The sequence below is a fragment of the Lissotriton vulgaris genome, chromosome 12 (assembly GCF_964263255.1).
Source record: "Lissotriton vulgaris chromosome 12, aLisVul1.2, whole genome shotgun sequence".
NCBI lineage: Eukaryota > Metazoa > Chordata > Amphibia > Caudata > Salamandridae > Lissotriton > Lissotriton vulgaris.
Window position 1 is genome coordinate 212992500 of NC_141700.1, and position 17849 is coordinate 213010348.

The 17849-nt window shown below is 44.0% G+C and overlaps 1 protein-coding gene across 2 annotated transcripts in view; it reads right to left on the reverse strand.

Moving 5' to 3' along the window:
• CDH11 (cadherin 11) overlaps window positions 1–16441 on the reverse strand; it is a 274044-nt gene extending 257603 nt beyond the window's left edge. Inside the window, exon 1 of one of the 2 annotated variants that reach the window (XM_086947717.1) lies at window positions 16308–16441. The gene's annotated coding sequence lies outside the window, so the exon portion shown is untranslated. The remainder of the gene's footprint in view (window positions 1–16307) is intronic. The other variant, XM_086947718.1, reaches the window with a different exon arrangement.
• Window positions 16442–17849: the final 1408 nt, after the last annotated feature.

The window sequence follows — 17849 nt, forward strand, 5'->3', positions numbered from 1 at the left end:
AGTGTTTGCTCGTGGGTAGCAGGGATTGAGAAATTGTACCACAATTTTTTCTGTAACTCTCTTCTTCAAATAAATCAATTTCATATTTTTAGATGTGACCAGACCGTTCCACTGACTTACTTACTAATATTGTACACATTCCTACAGCCCACTCTGACTTTTAAATTCGCCTTTTCATGTTCATTTAACATGTTTTTCTATAGACTTGACAATTACTATGGTTCTTTCTTCTAATTTAAACCTGGAAAAAATGCCTGCTCCATTCTTACTGTCTCATTAATCCACATAACTAGAGAGGCTACAGTACAAAACAGTATCTCTGGGTGATCTGTACATCCATTGTAACACCTGCTATCTCCTCGGCAAGCCTTGACTTTATACCGAAGTGCTAATAAGGCAAGAGTAAAACAATTATATCTACAGCCCAGTGTGTGCCAGGAATATGGAGATAGGAATCTCGATGGCACGAAATTTTGTGATCAGAATATGGAGGGAAAATAATAGAGATTTTCTATAACTATCTCTGCATGCATATAGGTACTATGACGATATATATAGCTATAAGGCGCATAGCTGTGGTGGAGTTAGGCATAGTAAATGTATAATTTCACTTTCTGCACTTAGCTCAATATATATATGTGATCAAGGGGCTGAGGTCCCGAAACGCGTCATGGCGGCGTGTTCCGTGCACTAAGGATGAAATAAACCAACTTGCAAAACATCCACTTGGGTCCGGTTTCGTTATTTCCTTTGGAGTCTGACTTGGGGGATTTGGCGAAGTTCGTGGCGTATATATATATATATATATATATATATATATATATATATATATATATATATATATATATATATATATATATATATATATATATATATATATATATATATATATATATATATATATATATATACGGTATGTTGTCGTCCTTTAATTCAGCATGCCCAGCCAAACAATGAGGAAGAGACGAGACCCGTTCTTAGGTGTTTAATCGTTTATTTTGCCCAACACCAGTCTGCCATGACGCGTTTCGGCTACCAAAAGCCTTGATCACATATATATATATATATATATATATTTATTTATTTTTGCAGAAATATAATGAATGCAAAAAATTTTAACATTTGATGGTGATTGCATATTATAAGGTAAGCCTAAAATTAAACTTCGAAAGAACCTATCGCTCTCCTATAACAACATGAAATTGATATCCTGACTCATTTTCCTAATTTCCATCCTGCTCATCTACAAGCTGCCCCGCCCACAACAGCGTAGCTTCTAAAGAGAATTAAAAATATTGACCATATCATTCCTAACGTTTACTCCTTCAAACGAATGCCAATCAACATGTGTTTCTCGGGCTGAACTACATGCACCACGGACAAAACCCTAAAGCTAAAAACATTCTTGGCACAAATAGGAAGGAGGACAGGAGGTTCCCGAAACCTCAGATCAAAGAACAATCTATCTGCTTTAAATCCTGTCTTCAAAGTATGAACTCTTGCTAGACCATAGCCTGGCGCTGCACCAAAAGTCTGGAGCATCCTCCTCCACACATCAGAAATGCCCATTTGTCAGTGGCGGCTCGCCACCAAGGCGGAGGAGCCTCGCCCCACTGCTTTCAGCAGTGTGAATAAAGGAAAAATTTAATGATAATAACTTAATGCTATTATCATTTTATTTTTGCATGCAGCAGCAGCTTTGCAGGGTGGGGCAGGGCTGCTCTTCTCTCAAGGAAGGGGGAGGAGCGGCGGGCACTATGTAAGTGCACATGAATGTTTGGCTGGTCATCTCGGGCCGGCCAAACCGCCATGCGCACTTTGCATGTTCTTCACCCAGGCTGCATTACAGCCTGGGTGGAGAACATGCCCAGGCTTCGAATCACTGTTTAGCACAATGCTCAGACCAATCACAACGCTGCATTGCTGTGACTGGCTTAGGGAAGCCGGGGTGCATCCTGTTCCGGCATGACGCTAAGGAGAGAAAGAGGAGAATGGGGCAATAAGTTAAGTTAATTTTTCTTTTTTTAAACCCTCTTGCCACCTCCCGCCCCCTGCCTCACCACCCCTGATCCATGCCAGACGCCACTGCCATTTGTTCACTATTTTCAAAACAAAAGACACAGCAATCCAAATTAATACCTGGATAGAAAACTTAGCGCACCTTATCTAGCCACTCTCATACCTGAGAAATTAAACAAACTGTCCAAAACTTCGATTGGAATGCATTATCCCTTTTACTCTATCCTACTTGGACCTTATGTATTTCTTATACATTCTGTTGTATCTTTCTTAGGTACATTAATTACCTCCTTTTTATACCTTAGTCACCCTTCCAGTCCATTGCCTGCACCCAAATGTATCTTGACTAGCTTCAAACAGGTTCTATGTGGCAATCTTAGTACCTCCTACTCTATATATTATTCTCTGAACAATGCCAACTGCATCATGCAACACAGCCTCTTTCTACAACATGAATAAACGGTGTCATAATATGTAATCCTCATCCTCTAACACAAATCACTGCTATGTTAATTCATTATATGCATATATTTTCCCAGTTTGTATTTTTATTTTACATCCATTTATAAGCAATCTCTCTTCCTTTGTCGATAAAGATCTTTGTATCCAGATAGTCTGTTTACATGTATTTTTGCCATTTTGTATTGTATTTCATTGTTTACTGTAAAAAAAAGGCTTTATTCTTTATTACTGTCTATTCTTTTGCCCAGTGTTCCGAAGCCCACTTAGGTCAAATTCACACTGTAAAATCAAAATTTAAATAAAACAAAAAAAAGTATTGTATAAAATCCTACTTTACTTATATACCCCGGACCTGGTTTCCTCACTTAGGGGCATATTTACAAGAGTTTATCACCACAAGAATGTCACTTTTTATGACGTTCCTGTGGCGATAAGCCCATCGTCTTATTATCAAGGTGGCGTTAGGCGTTCTGCCGCAACACTCATTGTTTTTTACCTCTCCCCCTAATTTACAAGGGTGGCATAAATATGGGCATAGCTTGGCGAAACGTGGAGAAATTATTAATTTTTCATTTTTGCCTTTTCCGTGTGTCCTGCATTCTGCAGCACACCTAGAAACAGCAAATCACCATTAGTGATTGTTCATTTGCAGGAAGGTGTCCCTTCCTGCACATGAATGATCATTAAAAAATGACAAGTTGCAACTTCTATATGTGCTGCATTCGGCAGCACACATAGAAGTTACAATTTACCATTATTGATTGTTTATGTGTAGGAAGGAACATCTTCCCCGCACATAAACAATCATTACCTGCAACTCAGTCATTCTTGCTCTATGGTGCAAGGGTTTCTGTGCTGGCGCTAAGCAGCTGAATTTAGCACCAGCATTGGGGAAAAGACAGGGGTGCGCCATATTGCAGGTGTGGTGCGTCCATTGGGGTGTGGAAGCGTTGCCCCCCTGCCCGCAGATCCCTCTGCGTTTCTGAACTTAAGTAAACTGACTCAGTTTACTTAAGTTCAAAGATGCCGAGGGAGAACTAACAGTCATGTCAGTCAGCATGACATCGGACCGCATACCCCCTATAGAGACTGAAGGAGGTGGACGGTCCGGCATCATGTTGACTGACATGATTGTCAGACCGTCACCAGGGGCAGGCAGCAGCACAACACAAGTGCGCATGAGTGGGGATGGAGGGCAAATTTTTAGCCCCTGCCCAGTCATGCGCACTTGTGTTTGAACTAGTTTGCTCATGCCCATTGGGAGCCCCTCGGTCTCCTAATGGGCGTGCGGCAGGCGAAGAGTAGCTGTGCCCTAAGCCAATCCTGGCACTGCTGGCAGCACCAGGATTGGCTGAGAGGGGCTGTCAGTCCACTCAAGTGCCATTATGAAGGAGCCAAGGGGAGCAGAGGCGGCGTGGACCGGCGGTCAGATAAGTGTTCAGTTAGTTTTATATTTAATTCCCTGTCTCCCCCCCCCTGCGAGTTGCGACCTCCCCCCCCACCCCCTGCGAGCCACGACTGCCATATTGTTGTTAATACGGCACCTCCCTGCATTTTCAGAATCGCAGAGCTTAACACCACGCTCCGCCATTCTCTTGCAAGTATGCCCCTTAATGTTTAATAAAAACCTACACATAACTTACAACAGGTAGATGCTGGTGTATTTAAAATTCGTAGAAAGTTAGAAAAATCTTCGATCTACTGCACAAATATGCAAACATATTGACCCAAGTCATGGTAAGTAAGTAGTCTGGTGTTACTTAGTGAGCAACACATGACCCTTCAGATTCCAAAGCCTGAAGGCCCTTTATCTCTCACCCGTTCCCTTCCACCTCCAAGCTATTGAAGCCACCCTACCAGCCTACAGATCTTTCTTACTTCATCTTCCCTGCACTCTTATAATCTCATCAATTCACAACATCCTCCAGCAAGGTGTACTCGAGGAAGGGTGCATTTGTATGTGAATGGGCAAACAACTCAGAAAGCATGCCTGTAGAATGGATACTGCCAGTGCTTAATTTGCAAAGAAATGAGTAGAGGGGCCCAGAGTGTTTCCATCGAAGCCTGCTGCTGACTGTGCCAAATGGCATAGTTGCTGAAAAAGTTATGTATAGTGCACCTATGCTTACATATTTATCATTACTGTCACAATACTTTTGCTGCTCATATTCTTGCAGTAATATTGTTATCACCGTATTTGGGAGGACTTGATATTCTGGTAGTGTACTCTGCCTCATCTTGGTTCTTTCATCCCTGTGTTGCTATTTTGCCATCTTTCTCTTTAGAACTTGTTCTCTTTGTTGCTGTGGGTTAATATGTGTTGATGAAAAATAAGTCCAGTCCATAAAATGAGGGTCTGTGCCCATCCACTGCAGCTCGCACACATAGAACATGGATGCTGATAAAACATACCTGCACCTGGTGCTGTGAGTCAATTGTACACGAAGAATCTGAACTGATTCTGCCCATTTGTTGTACCAGTCTGTTAAATGTCTTACAAAGGGACACAAACTCACATTTAAGATTATGGTCAGATGTATCTGGTCTTCCCCACCCTTTCTGGCAGTGAATCCTTCTGATCACAGTTTAGGATCGGCGACCATACATATTGCAACCACAAAGTGCAAAGCTTTTCGACTATCATTGTTTCATAGCCTGCAGTCATATACAGAATACTAACATTTGGAAAGTGGCATTTCCAGAAGAAGGCTTCAATGGCTTGATATGGGGCTGAACTGATATGGCAAGTTGTGAGGATTTCTCCAGATGTTCACTGCATTTGAAGGGAATTCAAAGCCATTGCAAAGTTCTGCCACGAGGAGGCAGTGCTCAAGGGAACATCTGGGCATACATTTTTGCTTAGTGTTTTAATCCCACCATGGTCTGAGAATTACAAACCCTGGTGAAAGATGAGTTCGTGTAATTACAATGTAAGCAGACAGTACAGAACTGGAACATTCGTTTGGAAATACATTTAGACTATTTCTTTTCAGAATACAGATGCTGGACAAATTGAATGAGCCTTATTTCCTGCTTGTTAGTAAGCTGGGCATGATCTTCTAAAGGACAAGTTGAATCAAGCAGTAATGAAGGGTGTTGAATAAAGAGTTAGCACAGCATCCTTATGCTAGTCCCTGTATCTCCAGAGATGAGAGTGAGGCTGGGGTTCGGTTCCTAAGCCGTAGGAGTGGCTAATCCTCTGTCTTATTTCATACTTTCTTATTATGTGCCTTCTGATTTTCATCATAATGATGTTCCAGGCTTTACATTTTCCAGGATTGGACTGAAAAGACCTCAAAACCAGAGATTTCAGAGTAGGCCTAGATTTTCTTAAGTCAACATATCCATTGGTGACCCTTTACCAGCTTCCATCCTGTTCAGATTCGACCCTAATTTAAGGCAAAAGTAGGCAGCAGGTTCCACATAAAGGGGACAATAGATTGCATCTAGAATCCTCAAGGGGCCCTGTTGCTAAGGCACGGGGTTGTCAAAAATGGCAAAATGTAATTTTATCTTGGGCATCAACAATACTTGAACTTGAGCCCCTTCTATTGCACAATGCCAAGCATTTTTGTTTCGAAGAGAAGTGCTTATTCTGATGGCATTTTGATGAAAATCATTTGTTTTTTAGACTTATAAATGTGCTAAAGTTTGAGGTTTTTTAAAAGCTCTAAAACATTGTTTTTCAATTTTCCAAGTTGAATACCTGCCCTTAAGTTTCAAAAATATCCAATACTGAAATGTGCATAATACTAAAAATAATAATAGTAAATATAATTACTGTCGTTAGTAGTAGTGGTGTTGTAATTAATTAATATTGCTATTATTACCGCTGTTGTGATATGAAACATTGTTTTGTTAGACGCGGCAAGTCCATATAATCTTTCCATAATAGAACAAATGTATCAGAAATACAAACTAATAGTCCTGTACTTTAAATACTGATAACATTATTAAAACAATATTTAATGTCACCATTGAGTCTGGCTTTACCCATCTATGTTTGCCCACATTAAGACTGCTCTGATCTCAGACTCATATCCTTTCATCTCAAGCCTCCAGGCTAGGTATCTGAATATTCCTAATCATGGCACCATGCCCATTGCACTCCGTGTCTATGAAACTGATGCCTCAGTGGAGTCCATCTTACAGAACAAATCTATTGCCTCTAAGATACATATTATATATACATCGCTCTAAAATGCATGTTATATGTACATCGTTCACACACTGAGGAAGTAATCGACTTTTTTATCTTTAATTTCTTCCAGGTCTAAAAGACAGCAGTCATGCACCTCATCATGGTATGAGAGAATGGCTCACAATTTCTATCAAAGAGATTATTAAATGTGCAGTTTGGGGAATTAGCAATCTGTGTAATACCCAAAGACATCTATTTCAGTCGCCTCCTCCCTGATCAACACCTCTCAAAGTTTGTACCACAAGTGGTTGCTCAGGACTCTCAGCAATGCATGGATATAATATGATTTGCTCAGTTGCATTTTTGCAAGCTAATGTTACTCAACCCCTACTGAATTACCATGATGACTGCCTTTTACAGTACCTAAAAGCAGAGCTATTAAAGCAACTTTGTAAGTTACTGAATTCAAAATGATATTCTGGTACTGATCGTCTGAATGTTCCAAATCATATCATTGTAAGGAAGCAACCACGGGGCTAAAGTATCAAAAGCACAGGAATGGCCCCAGAAATGTCTATGGTCTATGAAGCACATAATTATAAGGTAGCCCCATCCCATAAAATGGCCAGGAATAAGAGATAGATAAGGATCCCATGGGAGGTCTAAAGTGCAAGTAACTGAATTATAAAACATCTACAGATCTACAAAAGACACGAAGATGAGATATATATACAGATCCAGTAGAAGGTATACAGACTCTCAAGCACAGAGTTGTAAAACTGTCACATATCATCCAAAGGCTATGAGGGAGAACTGTGTAAGGATCCCCTAGCATCAAGGCAACAAAGCAGAGAATTACGAAGGCTGAATAGAAGCCATACAAAATGGAGCTCTAAGAAGCCCAGGGACAATCAGGAGATCATGAAGCACAAAATCATAAGTCTGCCACAAAAGGCTCAAAGGCCCCATATACACAGAATTAGACATCTTTCAGAGGTAATCCTAATGGCTTCAATCACAAAATAAAATGGCCGCCTCTGCTGGTCCAAATGACCTGAAGAACACACTTTAAGAATCCCACAGAGGCCAAGTGCCTCTTGCACAGAGCTAGTGCTGAGCGGTAATACAAGCTGATGCGGAGGAGGGAGGAGCTTACTTTTCTCCAACTTTGCCTTTCTTAATAAATGTTCTTACTCTTGAGCTCCTCAAGAAAGCCCCAGGCCATGTAAAGGCACTTTTATCTCACCCATTGTTAACAATGAACTTAACAGTATAACAACAGAGTGTCCCACTATACTGAGATCCAGCTGGAGACAATTAACTGTGTTCATAATATCCTGAAACTGATAACCAAAGCTAAAACCCTTCATAAACAACTCATGCGCTTAAGTGTCTAAAATGATGAAATTAAGAATTGATGCTAAAATTTGAAAAACATGTCTTTTTATTACATATGGTGCCCAGAGCTACCTGTCAAAGTGGTATAACATAATATAATGCGACAGCTGTCAAAACAGGCTCAGCGGGTCCAATAGGATTACTGTTTCTAAGTGTGCCCCTTGAATACTTTCAGTTTTAATAACGGTGTAGCTCTGCTCTACAGCCAGTATTTGGGGACAGGGAGCCTCAGGTTGAATGATGTTATGTTTCTGCTTGGAATCACTCTATTCAAATGAGCAGTCAAAACAACAGTTCATCCATGGTCATGCATTGTGTACCATACAGCAACCTTTAACCCGTTCCGTGCTTGCGTCGGCCATTTTGCCAGCACTACCTCGCGTGTGCTGCGAACGACCGTTGGCCGACGCAGCCCCGCCCACTTTGTAGAATGCCCGCACTGCGGCGGAATGTCCGCCGCAGTAAATAGGTTAATAACCAAAGTGTGTCAATAACATCAGTAGATAAGAGTTTGGTGATCTCAGTAGAAGGTGCCTATATGTGGCCTTCTTGCACTAGGGAAAAGTTTACCCATTTTTTATGCAAAATTTCATGAAATTCAGAGAAATTTTAACAAATGTAATTGGCAGTATCTGGCTTGGAAACTGACCACATGGAAACTCTTGCATTCAAAGGTGACACAAGATACCAAGGGGAAACTGTTTTGATGAGAAAATGTCTTTCAGCTGCAATGCATTGCAGTCTTTCATGGGTAAAAATAAATGAAATGTTGTTCCTGTAGAATCTCAAGAAAAGCCTGGTGTGGAAATGTTGAAAAAATCACCTGGGCCTATTCTGCACTGCACATGTTCCAGGAGCGTGTGTTGTATGTCTGTGTAGGTTGAGTACCAATCTTTCAAATAAATTCCCCTAAGGATATTAGATTTGCATTTTTGCAATGCAGCAACCCTCCTGAAACTCACTGCCATTCTAAATGCATCCGTTCAGGAGGCTGTCAATGCTCCCACCGCACCGGGTGAGTGGCATCCCCTACTTTGCACCAATTGTCTGAAAAATGTTCCCTTGAGCCTGACACATTCTCTGTGCACGCCGGAGCTCCCCGTGCCTTTCAATCATGAAGTGTACGACCCATCGAGCATGACGGATGCACGCCACACACATGACAAGGTAATAGGCGCAAGTCACAACACCTTTTATTTTCCACTGTTGCCGTGGAGAGGATTAGTGATGGCACCCTCCGAGAAGTGACAATTTCTCCAACTTTCTGTTTTTTCGCCTGTTCTCTTCCCAATTAATTCTAATTATTCCTTGTGCATTGTCTGCAATAATACTCCGAAGCATTCTGGCTTTCTTCTTTATTTTCTTTGATTTCCTGCAGCGGATGCGAGCATCCTTCTCTTGATCTGCAGATTACTGCTTTGTTCTGCCACCATGCCTGCCTCTGTTTCTGAGGACGCCTTGAATACCAATATATGGCAAAACGAGGCCTGCGTGGAGCTCGCGAGCTCGCATACTGTATCTGTGACAGGCCAGACTGTTCATTTACTTGACACTGGCTTCTCTAATCCATTTGCATTGATTTTTGTCCTACTTCGACTCGGCATTCATTCCAATACAATTAACAACTCTGATGAACTCTTCTACTGATGCAGTGCAGTGTGTTTTCAGGAAAGGAGCTGAGAGCAACAGAGCAGACCTGCGAAGACAACTTGAAGGACTTCCGGTCCAAAGGTAAGAAGCTGTAAATAACCCTCTGCCATGTGCGTGTGGGTTGGCATGTAGGAATAACTACAAGTATACGTGTATAGATAATATAAATGTGTGTGTGTGTGTGTGGTCTGTTTATACAGGTATGCACATTCTAATATGCAGACAGACACAGACAGGCACACAGACAGACAGACAGACAGACAGACAGACAGATAGATAGATAGATAGATAGATAGATAGATAGATAGATAGATAGATAGATAGATAGATAGATAGATAGATAGATAGATAGATAGATAGATAGATAGATAGGTAGGAAGGTAGGTAGGAAGGTAGGTAGGAAGGTAGGTAGGTAGATAGATAGATATTGCACACAAAAAAGTAGTTTCAAAATCTGTAAAATGTGTGTTTTACAAGGGGAGATATTATCTCTTGAAGTGACATCATTTCTGCGAATTATTTTTTTCATCCAATGTGGGGCCTAGTCCCCGTCTGTTTAACTTGCTCTGGCGAATCAGATTCTAGCATGGCAGTGCATTCAGATAAAGGCATACACAAAACCTGAGTTAGGAGCTTTACCATTTGTCTAAATAGCACTCTTACTAAAGGCTCAGAAAAAAACTGAAGATTCTACTTGCAGTGAGACCCATTCTTGACTTGCATGCGGAGGCTTAAAGAAAGTCTCTGACCTGAGCTGACAGAATGTGTCTTCCATTCAAACAAAATACTTATTTTTCTTATACCCAACTCTTTCAGCTATGTAATCAATCAGGTTTCCCTTCTTTTTACAACAGACAACCTAACAATAGACCCTGTATTTCACTTACTATTCAATAATTCCTCTGAAAAAGGCCAATTGTTTGTGTTAAGTGCAAAAAAAACGTAATATAAAATATGTATATGTTTGTGATATTTCTAGACCACAAACCTAGCCAAAGGGCAGCGGAGGGCTGTACTTGGATAAAGAGAAACACAAAGTCAAGGAGTAAGGGGAGAGGAAGCTGGGTTGTGGGTGGTTAATGCATTGTGATGTAGGTACTGTTCTTTAAAGAGGTGAGTCCTTCAACTGTTTGCCCACACAGCATTGGGGCGGTCCTGATAGATCATGATCGCTTTGTAAATGAGGCTGAGGTGTTGAAGGTGGTGCAGGCCAATAGTGGGAGCCAATGGCGTTCCATCAGGATGGGGGTTATGTGATCATATTTCTTCAGGCCCTGCATGACACCTGGTGCAATGTGTAGGATGCTCCTAAGGGGTGCCATTGTGGAGTCCGGCAGCCCATGCAGTAGAGCATTACCACCATCCAGATGAGACTGTGAGGGTTTGAACAGAAGTACTGATGCCCCATCCTGGAAGATGGAACAAACAATTTGGCTTTCTTCAGAAGAAAGATATGATGGCTGGCCGTCTTTGAAGTTTTCGGGTTTTTTTTCAGAATCATGTTGATTCAGGGTGAAGTTGGTGTACAAGGTGAATCCAAGTAACTTAACTTTCATGTCAGTAAAAAACTTTATTTGGTTTGTTACAACCATAAAAGTGTACATTTGACTGACAAAATTAACTTTCATGAAAGTTGGAGCTCAACGCCATCAAGGTTTATGTCATTGGCCAGGTTTGTACAGCAGCATGTACGCTAGTTAAAATCTAAAATTGCCTTTTATGGTAAGCTCTGTGTTTAGGAGATATTTTCGGGTTTTCACCTCACCAGCTTCTTCTTTTACAAGATCCATATTACATGGCTACCATTTATTTTGCCCCATATGTACATGCACACATATATGCATATGGCTACTGGCCAATCAATGCCTGTTCCAATTAACAGCTACAGACAGCTTTCAACCACCAAAACACCCCCTGCGGTCACAGTGACACAAAATATAAATGCAAATATTCAAAAAGATTGCAGGCATAGAAAAAGTCCATCGGAAATGATTTTGCTGAGCCGACATTTCAATTTATAACATCTCTACATTTCGAAATATTGCATGTTGCGTTATATCACGGTTTGTTTTTCAAGTGAAAGTGGAGGAGGAAAAAATCTAGATTTTTCTCCATTTGGTTTTCGAAGTGATTTCCACTTGGCACCGGATCCCTTGCTTACCATGATTTATTAAGGGGGTGCTCGTGTTGTTCCTTTCTCTCTCTCCTAAGCCCCGCCTCCCCCTCTCCAAACGGACGCTCCCTTTGATACTCGCGAGGACACAGCGCTGTCTTTAATTATGGCGGCCGCCGCGAGACCCGATACTGTTTATTTTACACCTCTCCTCCAGCTGGACTACTTCCCCGTCCGTCTAAAGTTACACGATTTCCAAACTTTGGAGAGAGCTCAAGGTGGTAACACGATGCTGAAGGTAACGCGAACCACTGACTAGAAAGATGTTAATCCTGACAAACTGCCTGAGCATTACGCTGAACCGCAGCTAGATTGAATTCTGTCTCCCGAGAGACGTCCAGCAGCGCTGGTGGGAGCAGCGCGTCTCTTCCAAGTGTCCTGCGCGGCGGATGGAACCCCGGTACGCCTCTATGAAGGAGCGCGCGCGCCCCCTACTGACCTCATTCCATATTTTTCTAAAATTGCATGCTGCCGCTGCAATGGATTGCTTAAATTGTTCTCTCGCATAGATTCTTGGCGAGTGAAAACTGCTGAGCTCAGTTTGTACCGTTTTTTTCTCTCAAAATAAACAATGTCCATTCGTGGCATTCGATTATGAGGGTAATACCCTGCATTTAAGTATGTACTGGACCCACTGTGGCGCCTACATGTACACTGTTTTTTTCTGTGTTTGAAAGTTTCATGGGAAATATTCGTGAGAATGTTGCCTGAATTATTCTGTGCATGAATAAAATCTGTACCAAGAAATAAAATCCAAAGTAAATAGTAAAAAAAAACTCAACTATGTCATATTAAGTCCATTTAGGCGACATATAAGAATTCGATACTGTTTAACCTAAAGCCTATTTGCCTAGGTACCATGATGCCTTTTTTATTATGAAAACAGCCGTTTTGTAAAAAAAAAATCCCAAATCCTGTAGATTTCTTAGATTGTCATGTCACTTTACTATCGGCGGAAGACACACGAATCTAAGACCATCTTGTAAAAAATATTTCGGTGCCACACACATCCAGGTTCATGTCGGGCCCTCAGTACACTCTAAAAAAATGTAACCCACAACACATTGCTGAATGCTTACTCAGTAATTATCACGTGTAACTCCATCCCCAGCGGAGTTATCCAAATAAAGCGAAAGGTTAAACGGGCAAATGAAAGAAAAACAGAGCTTGGACGGTAAATCACTTCCAGATGTGCACTGCGTTTGGGATTGCAGAACCTCAAAAAAAGAAACGAAAAAAACAGGCCGAGCTGTAACCGCGACTGCCAGCATAGCTGACTCCGCCGCGAGTCTATAACACGCCTTGCAGGAATGCAGGCCGGCTGTTTCCAGATGAACTCGTCACCGAGGCCCACATATTGAAGACATCAGGCGAACAAAGCACCCGGGGAGCCGAGCCCAATACACCCCGTTATAGATCAGACACAAATACTACAGCGTCTCCGCATTCTTTCTTCCAATAAGAAGTCTTAAGGGGAAAAAAACACTTTACTGGTGAAATAGTTTATTTTTTTTTGCAGAAGCATGGACGCAAACACCACACTTACTTTCGTCTCCTGCAAACTCCACTACCGACGTGAGCAATTGAAAAAATTGCACTCTTTTATTTACATTTTATATTCAGGAAGCAGACACACATTGGACGACTATTGTACAGGGCCAGTTTAGGGTTTGGGTCAGAAAGCTAACTTGAACATCTTTCTAATACACATCATTCATTATAAAGAGTATATTCTGTCTGACGTGCACAAGGAGCGAACAAACAGGTAGAATCGTGTACAGGCAGATAAGACGGACAGGAGGGGTAAGCATATGGAGGGAAGGGAGGGAGGGATTGAGGGGCGGACTTTGAGCTTAGACAGACGACGAACAGGGCGACAGAAAAGCACCAGACAGATAACTTATGCCTCAGCATCCTCTGTTGAAATAGGTGCGGGACTGGGGCCCCATTGCTTGGCCCAAGGACTGTGCATAGGCTTGAGGCAGCCAGCCCAAATGGATTTTAGGGGGCACGTGGCCACGTACCGATTATTACAGAAGCGATACCATTCTGTAAGGTGCCATTGACAGCATAGATGGATGGGTGGGTGGGTGGGTGATGATAGATGGGTGGATATGCACGCGCCAGGGCCAGCGAACTGAAAGCACGACATATATATGTGTGTAACTATCTGTACAGGGGCACTGATCACATACAATGATTTAAAGTGCATTATTAACGAAAAAAATCTAGAATTTGCAAGAAGATGGAAAAACTGTGAATAACTCGGCAGAAATCGCTTCTTCTTTCCAGTGTCACTGTCCGATAGCAATTTTAGCCAGTTGGTAACAGGGCAATCTTAAACCTGTGCCTGTGAGCCTACGTTCTGCCAACGCACAGTGTACATGACGTCATAGGCCTTACGCCTGCATTCAATTTCACGTTAGGTAAAAAGGCAAGCAGCCAAAATTGCACCAGCAAGCTTCCTTCCAGGAGTGTAACGCAGGCCCCTGCGACGCCCTGACACTTTACGGGCCCTGCAATCCTTGGGGGGGGGGGGGGGGGAGGGGGCCTTTCGCCCGGGACCAAAGCATATCTGAGAGATATCGGAGGCTCAGGGCTCTTCATCACATTCTGCGGGGAGGGGGCATCTTTTTGTATTACACCACTGTTTTCCTTATTCAATGTCACCCCCCACCCGGCACGGGCAGTACATAGGAAAAAAACAATTGCACACATGCCCCCTCGCCCGGGCTGCTAGCGCTTTCCAATAAACAACAGACCTTTCGCTAAGTGAGCGCTGCGTGTTGTTTCTAAGGAGGCATCTGGTTTTCCGCAGCTCTGGAGACGCACAGATATTAGTGGGGCGGCAAACTCGACTGGAAAGCCCTGCTCCGGGCTCGGCCCTTATTAATTACAACACTCCAGCCAGCCTCGCCTCCCCGAAGCCCCAGCAATTACAAGCAAACACGACTTATTGACCAGCAGAAGAAAACAACACAACTCTTTGAGGCGAACTAAAACCACCCCACGCACTTTGGAAACGCGAACACCACCGTTTTAATATCCCCCCTTCTTGTCCAAGCGGCCACTTTCTTCCAAGACGTAAATCTGCCCAATGCACTGTTTATTCCCCCATCCCCCTTTAGTTCAACTGTTCCATTAAAATATGATTACAAAAATCCATTTCTTAATAGGCGTTCAATGGTCCGTGAAATTCCCATTGCATTGTCAGGACTGATCAACAGCCAGAGTCTCACGTGGAAATTGCAACGATAAATAAATAAATGCATTGGTGCCTGCAGCTTTTGCGTTAGGAGATTAGCAGGAAATGAACCTCAAATCTGCAGATACTTAGCATGGAAGGCGCGCGCTCCCCTCACAACAGACAGCGGCGGTGCCCCGAGGAGCCCAGTGTGCGACCCGCTCACTTCTACTCTCTGCTCGGACAATAAATATTTAACTCCCCGGATAATAAACGAGCACCTCCGCAAAAAGTAAAGCCGGTCATATAACGATGCCAGCTGCAATATCCCATCCGCTGCTTGGGGTCCGGCCCTCCTAAGCCTCTCGGTCTAAAAGTTAATCATGTTTCAGCGGACTCCCCTCTTTCGAATAACAAATGGCTTCTTCGCGAATAAAACCTCAGAACAACATACTTTGATTCCATTTCCTTTTTTTAGGAGAAACCGCGACTGATGCCCAAGTGCCAGCCACCTCTGCCAGGCTCGTGTGAAGGGAGAGAACAAAAGCGGGCAGGGGTTGGCAGGGGCTTCGCAGATTACATCTTTTCACTGCTTTTGTTGTCGGACGAGGGGCGTAACTGCGAATCGTGCAGCGGGTGCAGTGGCACCGGGCCCCCAACGTTTGAGGGGTTCGATGCCCCTTTGCCACGCAGCCAGAGGCTGGCTGGCGTCTTCCATGCTTGTATTCGGGTTCATTGCCAGCTTGCCACGCACTGGCGCTCCAAGGTTCAATGTCGTCTTTCCTGCTCGCTGGTAACCCTCAATGGCAGCCTAAAGTAACGGTCCCCATGTCCAGCACAACACAAACTGCACCCTGCAGCCACAGAACGGGCACCGCTTCCAAACCAGAGACACAGAGAGACACTGCCATGCGGGGTTAAACTGGGAAGACAAGCTACGAAAAAAAGGATGAATTGAGACTTACACTGTGATGCGCCTCGAAGCCGGGCTATGTCCCCTTCCGCCTCTCCTGCTCTTATGCAGACTTCACCCAGCGCCCACTAACAGCGCCTAGAATGCAGCTCCAACGCGCTGTGCACGGTCCTCGCTCGGATTCCTGGAGAGAAGCAGACTCCTCGAGCTCCTCTCGGCTCCTGCCTCCCGGACCAAAGCACCACCAGCAAGACAAAAAAAGCCCCCAAGTGCCCTCTCTCCATCCACACCAGATAAACGCGAGCGAAACACAACTCCGGCGGGCGAGGGGGGCGACAGACGCGGGGACAGAATGCGGAGCCCTTACCTCACTCGACCATCCCGGCTCCTGCCACCTCGGAGGGAAAAGACGCGAGTCCCATTCAGAAGTGGCGGCTGGACGGACGCGCCAGCATCTCCGCCCGGTACACTCCAGTCAGCAGAGGAGGGCTCAGTGAGGCTGGAGCCGTGGCAGGAGTGGGAAGCGCGGAGAGGGGAGGGAGAGAGGGAGGGAGGGAGGAGAGAGCGTCTGTATGTGTGTCTGCATGCATGTGAGCAGAGGAGGGGGGGGGGGGGGGTGCCAGACTGAGGAGCAGAGCGAGGCTGCAAGGTGAGGGCGCTGCAAGCCAATAAGAATTCACATTAGGCTAAAGAGGGGAAGGGGGGATTTCAGGTGTCTCCTCAGATCCCCCCATGCTCGGAGCTGGCTACGCAGTTGTTTTTGAGGCGATGGGATGCCAGCGCCCTCACCTCCGCCTGCTCCCTGGATTCCAGGACAATGCTCCCATCTTGGTGATTTACTCACAGATGCGAATTAACATGGACGCATTATTTCTTGCATTCATTGATAAACAAGGACACACTGTCTCGTGCGCGCACCCTATTGACTTTATGTCATTTTTCAAATTGTTGTCTAATATATACTTTCTTAGTTTGGAAACAGTGTACATGTAAAACCGTTCAAACGACAGCTAAACCATCAGAAACATAATCATCATTTTTTTCCAAGGGAAGATTGGGAAATTGCGCACTAACTTTTTTGTTCTGTTGTCAACTCTGAATATTTCTGTGAGTACGCTTTATTTATTTTCCAATTTTTGACAAGATTTGGAGCATGTCTTTGATTAAAGGTTCCCTGGCAGGTCAACACAGGGCATGCCAAGTTACCAGAAAGATGGGTTTATGGCAATGAATGGCCACAGATATAATGTTAAAGAGTCCCCATGTAATTTGAACCGCCTGGCTGAGGTAGAAACAATCACGCGATAGGCAAGAGAGGCTGGGGTGGAGCCAGTTGCATGTCAGGCCAGCCAGCATTGGCATAGCCAGTCGCATGCCAAGTCACTGTGGACAGGCAGAGCCAGCAGCCTAGCAGAACAGTAGGGATGGGGCAGTCAGTTGGATGGCAGGCTGGGAGGGCTGGTGAGGAGCAAGTAATATACACTGTCAGTGGGGCCAGGTCAGCGGGCATGGGCAGAGCCGGTAGTCACACTCCAGGTCACAGTAGCTGAGGCAGAGCAGGGCAGTACGATTGGGGCAGGACGAGATGGATGGCAGAAGGCAGGGCTTCCAAAGATCCAGTCAGCTAATTTGTCAGTGGGGTTGGGGTGGATCCAGTCTGGTGGAAGGAAGAATGGAGGGGCAAGACACCGTTTTGTAGCAGGCCGCTATGGCTGGGGAAGAGCTAGTCGCATAAGGTGGCAGTGATAAGCCCAGTCACATGCAAAACAACAATTGATGGACAGAATGCAGAACAATGTCATACATTCACCCCAGTACAGAGATCTGGGCCTAAATCCATCTTTTTTTGCACTCCACACCACCCCAGTTCAGACATGGCAATATGCAAATCAGCCTTGACCCTGTGCCT